We start from the raw sequence: 14166 nt of genomic DNA on the forward strand, positions 1-14166 counted from the left end.
TGAGGTAGAGAGACACTTGTCCAGTGTCCTGTGGGGGACTGCAGCTTTTGCCTGTTGAAATGGCTGATAAGGGAGAGAGGGGCTGTGGCCCAAACCCAAGAACGGCAGCCCAGCACCCTGACACCCCAGAGGCTTGATGGAAATGTGGACCCACCGAAGAAAAGCTGGAGTTAGAAATGGGCTTGGGCGTCATTGGGTCTTACTCCCTCCTCTTACAGACGAGGAAACCAAGGCCCAGATTCCTGAAGGGGGTGCTCACTGCTGGGCTGCTATGGGTGGGCAAGCGCCACTTCCAGGGCCCCCGCACAGACGCCCTCCCCCCACTGCCACACCCCACCCTGTGCCCCGAGAAGCTGGAGCCCCATGCGGCCGTGGCTGAGAGCTCAGAGCTCACGGCTGTGTGTCCCCGTGGAGACCCCGGGAGGTCGCACCGCTCCCCTTGCAGCAGCCCGGCCGGGGTCCCCTTGGTTCTTGCGCTTAGTTCTTCCCGCAGGTGATGTCTCTGCTTTCACAGAAGTCAGCCTGACAAATTGCTCTTCCAAAACAATTTTTTAAATGCTGCAATTAAATACTGTGCCTTCAAGGGACCTCTGTCCCACGTGGCAGTTAACGGGGTGGGGCCAAGTGGGGGCTGCAGTGGCTGAAACAACAGCACTGGGACAGCAGGGCTCCGAGGACCATGGAGCAGCCGAGCCTAGGCAAGCAGCTGCCCCGGGCAGGCGGGGCCGGGGATGAGGCCCAGCCGGTGCTGCTGCGAACCTCGCGTGAAGCCCAGACCTGGGCCTAGAAGGTTCGCGCCCAGACAAGGCTGGCCCACGGCAGGAAGGAGAGCCCTTCTGTCCTCCTGCCCTGAAAATAAGGGTGACACAGGAGGCCACCAGAGCTGGACTCAGAAAATCGCTGTCTGCTCCCAGTTACCAACAGCCTGTTGAGATGGCCCTGCGCCTCTCCCCGTCTGTCTCAAACAGTCATGTTTCTAAGCTAAACTGAAGACGTGGACGCGGAGGAGTGGGAAGGCTCTCCACTGGTAAGGTAAGGAGCACATCTTGCATTTCCCCTGTCCTTCGCAACGCCTCTGCACATACCTGTCACAACGGAACACCTCGTGTTTGACATGATTTCTGACTTGCTCATGTTGACATTACAACATCAGCTTTTTAACGAGCGTGCGTGCAGTGGACACTACGATCCCAGGCCCAGGGCTTCAGCTGCACTCCCCGCCACTGAAGTGGCCCAGCTCAACATCCTGCTCTATCCCAACTGCCCTACGAGGTAGGGGAGAGTGTGAGCCAGACTCTCAGTCCCATCCGAGAAACTGACTCTGGCCAGCTTAAGAGCACAAATGGAATGTATCGAGAAGAAATCAGGCTCCTCCCAGACTTGACCAGTAGGCATGAAGGAAAGAAACCAAGTTCATGCAGCGAGAAGAGTCTGCTCTGGACATCACACAGTGACACCAAGACTGCCGCTGTCACTGCCACCCCCACTCCCGCCTCTACTGGGATGATTCTCAGCTGCTCCTGCATCTCTGCATTGCTCTTAAGATGCAAAGACCTGGCATGAGCCTCTCAGTCCATCGCTGCCGGGGCCCAGCCACCGTGTCTGGGTTCTTCAGCTTCCCAGTGGGAGACAGTAGCCCCCTGCCACGGAGGTTCTGTCGTGAGCACAGAATCAAGGTTATGATCAACTCGACGTGACTGCAATTGTGTCTTCCACAATATCAAGCTTTATTGAATTGCGTGAACTTAATTCAGCAATAAGCTACACAGAGTTCACCGTGAGCTATTTTCACTTAGCAGCGTGGAACAGCACACAGAGATCTTAACAAACAGGAATTAACACACTTCAAACAAGGGAAAATCAAGTGATAATAAGAAAGGGCGTGAGAAGGAGGAACTCAATTAACTCAAGGCTAGACAGCAGTCAGTGGCGAGGGGCTAACGACCTAGTCCCAGTCCTCGATGCTGTTCACCTGGAGGTCCTGACCTCCCCGTCTTGCAAGGCAGAGTCTGCGGAGGAGTCCTTCTTACGTTCGAGACTCTGCTGAACGATGCTGACAGCGCCTAGTTAGCCTGCCAATGGAACAGTCTGTCTTAAAGGTAGATTTGGCGGATCAGCGCAGCAGAGTGGAGGTCCACGAGTCGAGCAAGAGTCGTCCCTGTGTTGTGGCAGGAGTAATTCCTCTTTATACATGCGGCTCGTAGTTTATCTTTCTTGCCAGAAGTTGTTTCATTGATTTGCATAAGCAAGCAGGTACGTTTGGTTATGCCCCAATTGCAGTTTCAGGTAAACACTTTAAACCTGTAAACATCAAAATGGAGTTACTTATGCTAAGTTGGTCTTGCTCTGCACAGGTTCACACAGTGGAGGATCCCCAGCATAGGAAGGGAGTTCATGTGCAGTGCAGCCAAAACAAATAAGAAGACATCCACACAGTAGGTCAGCTACTATCCCCATTTCACACATGTGGAAACTGAGGCTTGCAGTCTCATTATATTAAACGACTTGCTCAGTGTCACATAGCCAGTGAGAAATGTCACATCTCTTAAGGTCACTGTGCTTTGCTCGCCAAATCAGGCTGTACTGTCTGGAGAGAGAGCTTTGAGTTTGCAGTCTTGCTTTAACCCACCTCTGAGTCTGATGACAATGCCTTCTAGGTTGAACGTATCCTGTACAAAGGGAGTAGTTCCGTGCTGGCAAACGATTCCATACAGCCAGGCTCTAAGCCTCTCTCTCTCTCTCTCTCTCTCTCTCTCTCTGTCTCTCTCTCTCTGTCTCTCTCTCTCTGTCTCTCTCTCTCTCTCTGTCTCTCTCTCTGTCTCTCAGTCTCTCTCAGTCTCTCTCTCTCTCTCTCTGTCTCTCTCTCTGTCTCTCAGTCTCTCTCAGTCTCTCTCTGTATCTCTCTCTCTCTGTCCTCTCTCTCAGTCTCTCTCTCTCTCTGTCTCTCTCTCTCAGTCTCTCTCTGTCTCTCTGTCTCTCTCTCTCTGTCTCTCTCTCTCTCTCTGTCCTCTCTCTCAGTCTCTCTCTCTCTCAGTCTCTCTCTCTCTCTGTCTCTCTCTCTCAGTCTCTCTCTGTCTCTCTGTCTCTCTCTCTCAGTCTCTCTCTGTCTCTCTCTGTCTCTCTCTATCTCTCTCTATCTCTCTCTCTGTCTCTCTCTCTGTCTCTCTCAGTCTCTCTCTCTCAGTCTGTCTCTCTCTGTCTCTCCCCCCTCTCCCCACCCCACCCTTCATTCCTGATCTCTCTATGGCTCCTCTGGCCCCATCACCTAAGTACCTAGAGCATGATGAGGTCAGAGAACTGCGCTTCCTTCTGGCCAGACCGCAGTGCGTGACGCAGAAGGACGGCAAGTCTGGGGAGGAGGGCAGGAGCCTGTGATAAGGTGTCTGGCTTTATTTAACCTGAGGACCTTGGGAGTCTTGGAGGGTTTTCAGCAAGACAGTGACCTGTATGAGTTTTAGGAAGAAGGGGAATGGACGGGAGGGAGTGAAGCGTGGTGTGAAGAGGCTACTGTGGGCTGAGGTGGCAGACAGTGGTCTTGATAGGGACGGAAAAGAGTGGATGGGGCTTCTGATCAGGAGGGCAGCACAGACGGCCCCCAGCATCACTCTCTCTCACAAATCAATGAGTTTACAATGATTGAAAAGCAACTATAGCCAAGCCAGGGCTGCTAGAGCTCAGGGGAAGAGGAGGAGAGACCTACGGAGTGTATGAAGGAGGAGAAACCATGATGAGAGAAAGAAAGGTCCACTCCCACCATTTCAAGCCCCGGCCACTTCCAGGCTGGCCCTGGAGAGATCACGGAACTGGAGCTGGCAAAAGCAGCAGCTGTGCCCTTCAGACGAAGTTGCTTGCAGGTGGCAGGGGAGAAGAGGGCCTTGGTGGCCCTCAGGACAGCAAGACCACTAATAGGGTTCCCGTGGACCCACATATGAGTGAGGGGCCATAGACAACAGAAAAAGGAGCCACTCAGAGGCTGGTGAGTCATCACAAGGGACATGTACATGGCCCGCCCCATGGGAAGTGTTTGGAGTGCGGGCAGTGGGGAGACGGGCCCATTGGGAAACACTGGGGCACAGCAAGGACAGCTGATCTGCACCCCAATCAGCGCAGGACCACTCAGTGGAGACTGGTCAGGAATATAGAACTGCAGGGGGAGCAGTTTGCTGAAAAGACTCAGACCCAGACCAGAGTTTCCACACGACCCAGGTGTCAGTACCGGTACCAGGTACTCACGAGACCAGAAGTACCTACAAGGTCAACCACTAAAACCTGAGCTGCACAAAAAGCTTTCCCCAGGGAATCAGCAGCAAAGCAGCCCTTTAGGTCAATGACAGGATGTTCCCCCATTTTAGAAGTAAGTCAAGGACAACAAATTAGTTCCAGAGCAGAGTTTAAGGGGTGGGAACAGCAAATAATCCAATGCAGAACTGAAAGAAAAAACAAAATACCCAAGGATCAGAGACAAAGTTTGATGTTAACTACTAAAGTTCTACCACCACCAAAGAACACCTATAACACCTAAAAGGACCAGAAGCCCCCTGGGCTCCCAAGCCAGGAACGGGGGAGGGCCGGGGGCCTTCACCATGCCCCCCCAGCATCCACAACCCACCCAGCAATGACCACCGAGCTGGGGCAGTGGGGGACTCAGGGCTTCAGCCACACCGCCCTGACATCTGCATCCAGCCCAGCAATGACCCAGCTGTAACTGGAAGCCCCTGGTCTCCCCTGCCAGAATGAGGGGGTGCCACAGGCCTCCATCACACCCTCCCCCCTTCCCCTCTTCCCACCCCATTTCCTTCCCCTTCCCTTCTCTTCCCTCCCCCCAACTGCTCCACAACAACATCTGAGAATGAGGCGTGGAACCGGAGAAGCCAAACCCAGACACAACCAGGCCTGCTGCTGCCACTGCCCCAGGGCCCTGCTGGGAGCCTGAGGCGTGGAGCCAGGGGAAGCGGAACCCAGCTGCAGCCAGGTAAAGAGCACGCCAGAAACACCGTTTCCACGCAGGCTGTAGCCCACCACAGCCACTGCAATTGCCATGGCTGCCACAAAAGCAGCTGATCTCTATAGCAGCAGTCACAGCCACCGTGCAGATGGCACGGCAGACTCTCAACTGCATTGACTCAGGAGAGGCGCCAGCAGAGACCAAAATAAATACATAAGTAAATAAGAAGAGGTCCTGTCTCTCCACAAAGCACACTCCAGAGTAACAGAAGAAGCATCTGATTTCCAGTCATAGGGGAGGACTTGACCACACCTGCCTCATACTGGACAGGTCATCTAGGCAACAGACCAACAGAGGAACAGTTAATCTATCAGATGGGAGAACAAATCTATGGTTATTAGAGAGCAGAGGGGGAGAGATTAGATAAGGGGCAAAAAGAATAAGTATGATTTATAGCAAAGAATATGCTAATAAAAAATAAATTAATAGAAAAAGAGCAGATGGAGTCAAATATTAAACCGATAGGCACAGGAAGTGGGGGGAGTGGGCAAAGGGAAAAGTCAAGCTGCTTGGGCAACTGGGAGGTGGGTGGTGTCATCCTCTGAGGGCTCAGGAGGGAGGCTCGGAAGCTGAAAGGGCAGATAGGCCTCTGGCTTGTTCGGTGGGGGTCGCTCCCCTTCCCGCCCCTCTGGCCAGTCAGCCGCAGCATTCCCTGCTGGGTACTGAAAGGCAAGTTAACTGAGCACAGCTGAAGTCCCCTGCACCGTGACCATGACCACGCAGCACACTACTTTCACAACCTCGAACAAATCCTCCCAGGGTCTTGGTTTCCTGGCCATCGCCACCATTTCAGGGTTTTATGGATGAATATTGTTTACTGCTAATAACAAGCCAGCCACGAATCGCCTGGGCAACCCAACGGCTTTACAAAATCTTAAGTGACTCTTGTTCTGATTCATCACATTCTATGCATTTAACTTCCAGAACAAATTTAGCCCTCAGAATATCTTGGTACATTTTCTACCCACCCCTTAACATTTAAATCCCCCGTCTCCCACGCCACTTCACCATCTCTGCATCACCTGTTTCCCCAGAACCCTGATCCTTTTCCTCTTCAAGCAGCCAGTCCAGCCCTTCCACCCTTCCTCCAGAGCAGACAAAAGCCACCAGATACATTACTTTGCTGGGTCTGCTCCAGCCATGTCCTGAAGGAGAAACCAGGAGAGCACGGGGTCGGGGAGGGGACCATGAGCAGGGCAGGGGAGGGGAAGTTAGGGCCCAGTGAAGGGACGCGGTAGCCAGAGTCAACCCTGACAATGAGAATATTCCCCAGCCCCCCACACACTGTGGGCTTGAAGCCACAGGACTGAAGGAGGATTGCTGTAGGATGCCAGTTTCAATGGCTATTCCAAGCCATTCTGGTCACTGGCTGGAACACCAGCCTAGCAGCAGCAGCAGGGCTAGAACATCTTGAAGTTTCAGCCTGCGCATCCCAGATTTCATTTGGACAGGAAGCTCATCAGGAAATGACTAGAAGCAAGCTTTGCACTGGTCTGGAAGCGTTTGCCTTAGCCACCCTCAGCTCATACCATCTTTTTTTAATTTTAAAGCAAAAACTGTCTCTAAAATATCTAGCAATTCTAAGTCCTTAAACACAGGATTTAGAATATGCCACGAGGATTGCTAAAGAAAGGGCTGAAGAGCCTCTCAAAGTGTTTGCAGTTGGGAAATGGAGAACTCAGAGCTGTGCATCGCCTTGCAGCCCTAGCCATGGGCTCTGCCACACTTGGCTGGGACTTAGCTGGCAAATCCTTTCAGATTAGTAGGTGCCACCATACTGAGAGTTAACAGAAATGTTTTTAAAATGTTTACTGAGCACTTACTAAGTGCCAGGAACTGTTCTAAGTATTTTACATGAAAATCCAAGTACCAAAAGGTTAAATAACTGGCCCCAAGTCCACCACCCCCACCCTGACCCCCTCACTAGTAAGCAGCAGAGCTGGGATTTGAAACCAGGCAGGTGGCTTCAAATAGGGCCTCTGTGAAGATAAAGCACGCTCAAGGTTACTCTAAAGGCAGAACGAGTCAGGTAGGTGGAATTTTTATCTCTTCTTCCCATCTCTTCTCTTTCCAGGTACTGCTCTAAGCTCCTCCCATGATGGGAAGAGTATTCTGTAAGCCTCACTTGTGTAAAGTGCGAGTGACGAAACGGAATGAATGCCTGATGGTGAGATCTCAGGAGCTGAGGCCCCTCAGTGTCGGTCATATTTTAAGCTGAGTTTAAATTATCGATCGCCCCTTTAAATCATATAACACCACTTCAGTGATATATAAAGTTCATCCTGCCCTCGCTCCTCCTCCCTCACCCTCCCCAAACATCTAGATCACCACGTGAGACACTTTGGATGCCCTTTAAAAGCTACTTCCCAAACCCACATGGTCCTCATTCTTTTGTAAATACCCTGTGAGCTGGAGGCTCTTCTGCATCCGAGAGCTCCTTGAATTAGCCTGCGTGGAGTGACTGGCTTTTCTGAAGTTAACTCCTTTGAGTCCAGCCTCTGAGAATCTGCCAAAATCCCCCAGCCAAGATAAAGACAAGATTCCCTCTCCCACCCCATCCTTATGTTGCTGTCTGACATTTGATTGCTACGACAGCTCATAATAATATGATAGACCACAAATCCTTTTCCCCAAATAAACCTCAGTGCTGCAAGGAAGAGATCCCCAAATTTATGAACTCCACATCTTCATTGAAACATCCTTGGTTTATAAATCTCCTACACCTCCTCATTTAATTACACGCCTCTGCTCAGGTACCTAATGGAAGCCATCACCAACCTGAAAAACCCTGGCTGGCTTCAGATCAGTGTCATAGTTCCTTTGATAAGGCTCTCTCTGCTAAAGAACTGGAAGCATCCCCTCCTTCAAGACCCCGAACACATCAGCTTATCATTATTACTTGCCACTAAAAATCTCACATACTGTTCGTTCTCTGCCCAATCTCCTATTCTGGCTCTCTGCTTGTGAGGCCGGCTTGCCTCTCGCTGGAGCAAGGAGCTAACGACTGTAGGGGCCCAGTCTCTCTCCACATGGTTTCCAGTCTCTGCAGACCGGGTCCCATGATGGTGCCTACTCTTTACATGCTCTTTCCCTCAAACAGCAAACTCATTTTTCTCATTTCAACATCTGTTTTCCCCTGACTCTTAAGTCTTTCTGAAACTGACACCAGAACCAAGGAAGAAAAGCCAGCAGCAGAAAGCCTTTGACAGGCTCCTATAATGAGCTCGGCGCTGCCCGCCCCTCCCTGGCTGCTCTTCAAAATTTGTCAGTTCTTTCTACATGTCCCCAGCCTGTCACGCACAAGTGTCTTTTAAACAGCCCACCAGTTGCTCCGTAAGTGCTTACTTAGTGCCCACCTCATGCAAGACATCGTCCTCTGTGCCAGGTAACATGCCACAATATGGAGGGACTGATCCCTGCCTTTCAGACCCTATAGTCTCTGTAAGGAGACTTGACACTAGCCAAAGAAAATGCATAGCCTGGAGAATTCTCTCCAAATGAGAGACACAGACTTTACCAGCTGGAGAGGTTGAGGATTCAAGTGAAACCCGGAGAAGGAGGTAGAATTCCAGTTGGGGGTGGGGGGGATAACAGGGGATCATGTGAGCAAAGACACAAACATACTCAGGGACAGTAAACCCATGACTCAGCATGGAACGACCAGAATCCGGTTGTTTCTGGGCATTTAGAGGAGTTGTTGAAGAGGTCAGATGAGTAGGTGGAGTGGGGAGACCTGGGCAGACTGAGGAGGCTTTTGAATGCTAAGCTACAAAGGTGTCTTGTCCCTTGTTGAAGCTGACCTCTCACCAACAACGTGGAAATAAAGCAAGGAGAAGAGGGCACATCCTCCCCCAGCAGCCAGGGCCTTAGTCCTCCTCTAGAGGAGGGCCAGCTGAACCAGGCTGACCTTCCACTGTCAGCCCCAGCCCAGCCTGTGGTTGCAGTTCTGCAGGGACACATTTACTTGCATGTGCTTGACACACTCCATGGGAAGAGCACTAGCCTGAGAATCAGGGGCTGCCCCTAACACCGGGCTGCCGCTGACCTGGCAGCCATGCTGCTTCAGGCATCTCCGTTTGTTCACATGCACCTCAGCAGCAAGGGTGCAGGCGGCATGCACTCAGTCCTCCCAGCTCTTGCATGCTGTTCTGCAACCTCTCTGTGGCCCCACCTGTAAGAAATGCTCTCACCCATCCAATGCCAAAGGATGGACACGAATACATAAGATACAGCAAAGTGAGACTTTAATAACAGTCTTGCAAGTCCAGGTGTCTGTGAATGGGACAGGGAATTGAAAAAGTGCTATAGCAAACAATTTATTCCCTAATATGCAAGTCTCTCCCCCCAATTCCTCATTGGCTGAGTACTGCAGTGTGCACAATCTTCCCAAACAATGCCTAAGATTTATTACCCTCTTGCAAGAAATTCCTTTGTCTGGGGGCTCAGGACAAGCTCACGAAAAAGGCCTGGTGAAGCCCTGTAAAGCGAGAAACACCAGGGAATGAAGAAAACAAAAGGAGCTAGCAACTAATTACCATCTCAAGGAGAGCTCTATCTGTTCAAAGAAAACAATAGGGGCTAGTAACTAATTACCATCTCAAGGAGACCCTTATCTGTTCAGTGACCCTCCAGGAAAATGAAGAAAACAGAAGGGGCTAGTAACTAACTACCATCTCAATAAAACACCCTCAGATTAGTCATTTCTGAAAATGAATCACTTAGATTTTTTTTTTTTTTGTCTTTTTCGTGACCGGTATGGGGATCGCAACCCTTGGCTTGGCATCGTCCGCACCGCACTCAGCCAGTGAGCCCACTGGCTATCCCTATATAGGATCCGAACCCGCAGCGGGAGCGTCGCTGCGCTCCCAAGTGCTGCACTCTCCCGAGTGCACCACAGGGTTGGCCCACTTAGATTATTTTCTTACACCACCTTCCTTCCTTCACTATCCTGGGGGTCTCATGGGAGATCTTATTTTTCAGTTTCTGAGGTATCACCTTCTTTTTCTCCAGATTTCTTCCTTTTTCTACCTGCTATTTTCTGGAAGTTGTCTCTTTCAAAAATAGCATTTTTTTTTTTTTTTGTCGTTTTTTCGTGACCGGCACTCAGCCAGTGAGTGCACTGGTCATTCCTATACAGGATCCGAACCCGCGGCGGGAGCGTCGCCACGCTCCCAGCGCAGCACTCTACCGAGTGTGCCACAGGCTCAGCCCAAAAATAGCATATTTTAAGTATGAAAAAACTCATATTTATTATAGAAAACTTGGAAAATACAGAAAGCACAAAGACAATATGAAAATCACCTATAATCCACTCATTCAAAGAGAACAGCCATTAACAACTTGGCCTATATCTTTCTGGTCTTTCTATACATAAACATGCATATTTACAGGCTTCTACTTTTAACCAAGTTAGCATAATGCAGAACATACCATTTTGAAGCCTGCTGTTCATTTTCAGCTTAAAATACATATTGTTGAGAGTTCTACATCTGGTATTGACTGACTAGGTTGGTTTTGGATCAGTCCTCCCACTGGGAACTAGAAAAATTGGGCACCATATCACAAAATCTATTTGAAGGCATCTGAAAGACGATAAAGGCAGTGAAATTTTGTGGTGCTACAATCTGAACGAGGGAGGAAATGAAGAGAAATAAGCCCAGAATTTGGGGCCTCTTTACCCCTCGAAGCAACAGCTAGGTTCCATAGGCAACAGCAGTGGCTGAGAGGCTGAGAATCAATAGCTTCCAGCAGCCTCTGAGGCTGGAGCTCAGGACCCACTAGGGAGGGGGGGTTGGCCATCACCCTGGGCATCCAGTGGGGACCCCAAAGAGCTGTGCTCCAGTCACAAGAGTAAACCAGCCCTCACAAAGACGGAAGCCAAGCTTCAAATTGTGTCAGTTTGAGACTTGAATCAAGGTGACCTGTCCCGGACTAGCTAACAGCCAGAAGCAAGCCTATATCCTCTCTGGAGAAAAATAGCATCATCCAGAACCTCAAATTATCTCTTCAATCTTTCAATGTTTGGCACTCAAAAATATATGAAATAATAAAGCCTAAAAGTCTTTTGCTACCAGGATGGCATAGCTGTAGCAGACTAATGCCCCATAAAATACAATTAGAAGAGCAGATAAAATGCAACAGTCATGGTTAAGGGCATCAGAGAGCTTGTGAGCCAGTGAGGACTATACAGGATATGATTCTGGGGAGTGTGAATCACAGGGAGGAAGCTGATGGTCTGCAGCTGCTGTTTCTTTGTGGGCCTCTGTCAATTCTGTGATCAGGAAAAAAGTTGAGAAAGTTTTGCCCAGGCAGCGGGTTTTGCCCAGGCCAGGGGACTGAGAAATCATCAGAACTTCAGAAGTCTCATGAGGTGTATGTGATAAAAATTGGAGACTTGAGAAGTCTCAAAAATATGGTTGGGTTTTGCTTCCATACATTGGCCAAATTCTGTAACTTCATAAGACAGGAGGGGATTTTCAGCAGTTCTGTGGTGATGAGAAGACAAAGATTAAGACTTAGGGCCTGCCAGGGAGAAGGGCCCCAGTGGACATTCTGGAGACTCAGTTGGAAACATTAGAGGTCTATGCCCCAGAATCAGGAGCTAACCAGAGGTAGACAAAACCTTACCAAACACCAACACAACCACATCTCAATAAAAGTCAGGAGTCCCTGACTCCTACTCTATCTAACAGGGGGAATGGCAAACCCTCTCTGAACACTGCTAATATCTTCTAGAGTCTTAAAAAATGTATGCGTAATGTCTAGAATTCAATCAAAAATTATAAGGCATTCCAAGGAAATTGGACCATAAGACCAAAAACTAAGGTTAAAAACAAATGAAAGAAACAGACCTACATTTATCCACATATTGAAGTTAACTCACAAGAAGAACCATAAAATAATAAGTATGGTTAGTACCTTTAAGAGAATAGAGGGAAGATAGTGAAAATAAATGAAAGGATTAAGAATTTAAATAGAGAACTGGATTTTTTTTTTTTAAGAATCAAATAGAAATTCTAGACCTGAGAAATACCATGTTTGAAATAGTGAACTCAGTATCTGACATAAAGAATTCAACAGAAGTCAACAAGAGGCCAACTAGAAGACCCTAGCACTTGCCCCCTTCCCCCACAAAGGGAGCCAAAGCAATGACTAAACAACCACATTCTGATGAACATAACTAAAGGACTATGCTGGAGTACATCAGAAAAAGTAGCAAAAACCCTGTAGGGCACAGAAATCCAGGACAGTCACATAGGAATGGAAGGAAACATCTCCCCTTTGCCTCCCCATCTCCCAGTCAGGATTGGCTCATCACTAGGAGGGACTTCTTCCCACAGAGGAAAGATAAGCAAGAGGACCCCAGCCACCTCCATCACCACTATGCCTACAGCCCTCACCACTGGGGACTCCTGCAGTCCTCACAGGCACTAAGCCCAGCTGAAGGAGCTGCCTGGAGTCCATCCACACAGCTCTGCCCCTCAAAGTAAGAGCCAGCACTGTGCCTCAGCCCCTGTAGCCCATGCTGCCACTGTGCTACACCATCTTGGCATCAGAACTACTTTTGCAGTGTGTCCTACTCCAGAGGTGAGTAGCCACTGCACCCTTTCATCCATGAAACTTTGCCACACTTCATCCCCTCCTGTTGGCCCACCATCTGTGAGTGGAGCTGCTGCTACACCCTATCCCTTGGGGCCAACCTGTCATAGAGCTGGAGCCAGCTTCCTAGTTGCTGCTGTGCCTTGCCCCTTGGGGCATGAGCTGAAGCAGTGCCCTCTCTCCAGGGGCACTGGTGCCTTGGCCATTAAGTGCAGTCATACTCCCTGGCATTTGACCTGAAGCAGCACTCCACCTCCAGGGTAATCAATTCCTTGGATGATTTGAGCAGCAGTGCCTCCCAGGGCTGAAGTGATGTGGCACCACACATCCCAGGAAAAGAGGGCATTCACTGGGACACCCTTCCCTCCATGTAAAACAACTGTAGAACCCTGCCTCCCTGAAACTAAACTACCCCCAAGTTTCTGAGCTGCTGAGGCATCCCACATCCCCAGAGAGTAGAGTCATCACTGCACTGCTCCCTGCTTCCTGGGGCACAAGTCACAGCTATGCTCCACCATTCCTGAGTCCTTGCTATGCTGCACATGGCCTCAGAGAGCCTGGGATACTGCCATCTCCTACCATCCCAGAGTCCAGAGTCACCACTACACAATGGATCATCATTAAAGCTTGATATCTGACCCCTGAGGGTCAGAGTCACAGCTACAACTTGGCCCCCTGGGCCTAAGCTGCTTGGGTTGCCTCACAGTCAGAGACCCTAGCTTTGTGAATAATCTACATCCATCATACCTCAGAGAGTGAACCTGTGCCCCAGGTCCCAGGTGCCACAGAAGGGTTGCAAGACCTCGAGCCCAAGACCCAGGATCTACAGCCACTCTGAGCACCTACACCCTGGAACTCAGTTACACTGTGGCTGCTAGCAGACCATGTCAATTTCAACATCAACTAAGCCTCCCCATTATGGGGAAAACAAGAACAGGAAGACACCCAAAAGCCCTTGCCACTGAGTACAGTAACAGCACAAGCTGCCACCACCACAGACTCCCATGTTCTAGGCCACTGAAGCACCCACAATTGCTGCTGAGTTTGATTGCAGCTGAAGAAGTTACATAGAGACTCTATCACTGCATCCACTCAGAATTAGAGCCCCCACAACCTGCACAAATGGCACCCTAAGACCCACCTGCAGGTGAAAGTCTTTCCCTATGAAAGCCACTTTGTAGATTTTAGAAGAGGTGACTGTCAAAACAGGGACACAAGAAACATGAAAAAGCAAGGAAACATGACACCACCAAGGAACACAATAATTCTCCAATAACTGACCACAAAGAGAAGGAAATTTACAAATTGCTTGAAAAGGAATTCAAAGTAGTGATCTTAAGGAAACTCAGTAGGATACAAGAGAATACATGACTAGCCAGTTGTTTCACTTGGTTTGAGCATGGTGCTGATAACACCGAGGTTGAGAGTTTGGCTCCCCATACTGGCCAGCCACCAAAGGAAAAAAAAAAGATACAAGAGAATTCAACAAAATCAGGAAAATAACTCATGATCTGAATGAAATATTGAACAAAGAGATAGACATCATAAAAAAGAACCAAACA

The sequence above is a fragment of the Cynocephalus volans genome, chromosome 1 (assembly GCF_027409185.1).
Source record: "Cynocephalus volans isolate mCynVol1 chromosome 1, mCynVol1.pri, whole genome shotgun sequence".
In the NCBI taxonomy this organism is placed as follows: domain Eukaryota; kingdom Metazoa; phylum Chordata; class Mammalia; order Dermoptera; family Cynocephalidae; genus Cynocephalus; species Cynocephalus volans.